Source organism: Sinocyclocheilus anshuiensis, unplaced genomic scaffold, assembly GCF_001515605.1.
Source record: "Sinocyclocheilus anshuiensis isolate Anshui unplaced genomic scaffold, SAMN03320099.WGS_v1.1 scaffold276, whole genome shotgun sequence".
Taxonomy (NCBI): Eukaryota; Metazoa; Chordata; class Actinopteri; order Cypriniformes; family Cyprinidae; genus Sinocyclocheilus; species Sinocyclocheilus anshuiensis.
This window is the reverse complement of record NW_015554080.1, coordinates 38285-41149: the sequence shown is the minus strand read 5'-3', so window position 1 is coordinate 41149 and position 2865 is coordinate 38285. Positions and strand designations below refer to the sequence as shown.

Here is a 2865-nt window from a genome sequence, read left to right as displayed (position 1 = left end):
GGGTGAGTGTGCGTGAGCGTGAGCGTGAGTGTGTGTGTGTGTGTGTGTGTGTGTGTGTGTGTGTGTTTTATGGCATCTGATGGTCTGATATCATCAGCTATTTCATCTCTGTTTTCAAATAATAGCAACAAACCGCAGATGAACTCTGAGTGAACACACTGAGGTCGTACTGAAGAAGTAATAGTTCTGCTGCTAATGATTTCCATTATCCATCTGTCTGATTACATCTGAAGAGCAGCTTTACTTGTGCAAATGAGGCCAGACGAGAGAAAGTCATAAACATCCGTAACTCTAACGAAGCGCTTCATCAGCTCACGTCGCTTATTTATTATTCAGCCCAGCCCTTTATCTTCTGATATTAATAATCGCTCAGCGGCGAGATGATTTATAGCCGATTTCAGAGTGCGTTTCTCTGGAGAGGATCGTGGGAGATTCGTCGATATCCACACGTCTGTGGGCTTTTCCAGGAGAAAATTATATATATAGTCTATATATATATCACAGATTGATTTTATGTGAAACTGCTGCGCACAATCACACACACACACACACACACACTCACACACTCACACACACACACGTACAACACAACACAACTCGTTCAGTAAAAAAAAATGTATGAAAAACCACATAATATAATGCAACTATTGCTCAAACTCCGTTCTGATCGTTATGCGTGTAGATTTTGTCAAAGACAACATTGAATGTATTTTCTACAATATTGTTAAGTTTTAAAGCAAAAGTTGTTATTAGTTATTTGGTGCAAAAAATGTAATAGCTGCTTATGAATATCACATAGTTGAGTGTTATTTACACAAATGTGTTTAATAATAATAATATTTAATAATAAATTTCAAATATAAAAATAATGTATAATTCCATATGTTTACTAACCTATTTATTTTTAAAATGTATTTTTAATTATTTTTAATTGTTTAAAAAATAACTTTTAACAATAATATTTAATAAGTTTAAAAATGATAACATAATTCTTTATATTTTGTTATATTGTTATATTTATTGTGAGTGTGTTTAATGATGCCAGTTTGTAATTTGGAAAGGTTTAGTAATGGTTAAAAAAAGTCAATCAATCTCTACACATTCATCTGTCACTCTGTTGAAGCTGGTCAGTCTAGACAGATGTCAACATGAGGCGCTTGTGTGACACGAACATCATCTAACACCGTGACACGACTGATTTCGAAGCTCACAGTCATTTCATAGTTTGCTGTTTGCATGAACGCAAGAAAATGCATAAAGCACACAATGCATTCTGAACTGCCTTCTCATGTGATGCTGTCTTAGAGTTCGATGTGTCTCAGACGGCTGCAGTCTAGGATTCATAAAAGAGCTTCTGCCTCTTTAAACGGTGTGTTTTCCTGAGTTGTGTGTCGAGCTTCTGTTTGTTCACGATCTGTGAGTGATGAAGGCATCTAACACACACACACACTCACACACACACACACACACACACACACTTCTGTCTGTCTGAGAGAGAAGAATAGAACAAAAGCCAAAAGAAAGTGCAAAGACGGATAAAGAGCTTTAAAACAGGAAGCATAGTATTCCGTCACCATTCCCATTGAAAGAGCCTGCGGAAAAATAAAATAAGATAACACAACATGAATGGATCATATTTTACTAAACACACACCAAAAAAAAAAAATTCTGGCATTATTTTCATGAAAATCAAGCACATTTTTCACACAAAAAAAACTCTTCATTAACCTGTTTTACTTTTGAGTTTTTGGTAACACTTTATTTTAAGGTGTCCTTGTTGTTGCACGTTACATTTACTTACTATTATAATAACAATAAATTATGCATAATTACATGCAAGTAACACTAAGCCAAATCCTAACCCTAACCATATCGTACGTACATGTAGTTAATTAATATTACTCTGTATAATTACGCTAGTTTGTAATTCTCATTATTCCTAATCTCATTATTCAGTTGAGAACACTTAGTTGATCTTAAGAGTCATTTTTAGCATATTAAGTACGTGAAAACAGAGCACTTTAAGTACATTATGGAAGCTCACCTGTTTGAGGATCCAGGCTGCCATCTCGTGACTGCAGTCGAAGATGACGTGAAACTCCTTGGCTTTCTTCATCTCCTTCAGCAGCGGTTTGGCGTCCTTGGTGTCGGCGGCGAGCTGCCGGATCTTCAGGCGGATGTTGTATCTGGATGGAGCTTTAATGAGCTCCTGCAGGCGGATGAGACCTGCAGACATGACAGCAGATCCGTATCTGAAAACATGTCCCACAAACACACAATACAGCTCTGAACAACCTGCAGAGGCACACACAACTTCAGCGCTTTGAAGAAAGAAATGCATGTTTATTTGCAATTGTCTCTCAAACAGCAGAAGCACACACCAAATCTGCAGAACCATGCACTAATACTCAGCCTTTGACTCGGTTTTCAATTTCATAAAACATTTTTTGCAAAACACAACACACAGTTCTCTATGCAACACACACAAATATTATGGCAAAGGTGTTTGCAAATGTTAGCTTTTGTGATATTTTGAGCGCAGTGCTTCATTTTGCAAGAGATGCGAGGCGTTTTGCATTTTATGTGCAATTCTTTGGATTTGTGCGAGTTTTGAAAAAAAAAAAAAAAAAGAGGCAAAGTTTTGAAAATGTAAGCAGTTGAAAAAAAAAAGTTTAAAGGGATAGTTCACCCAAAAATGAAAATTAGCCCATGCTTTACTCGCCCTCAAGCCATCCTAGCTGTATATGACTTTCTTCTTCCAGACGAATGCAATCAGAGTTCTATATAAAAACATCCTGGCTCTTCCAAGCTTTATAATGGCAGTGAATGGGTGTTGAGATTTTGAAGCAACATAAAGGGCATCCA

General features: G+C 36.6%; 1 pseudogene; it reads right to left on the bottom strand.

The window, feature by feature from the left end:
- LOC107669030 (glutamate receptor ionotropic, kainate 2-like) overlaps window positions 1-2865 on the bottom strand; it is a 66074-nt pseudogene that overhangs the window by 46531 nt on the left and 16678 nt on the right.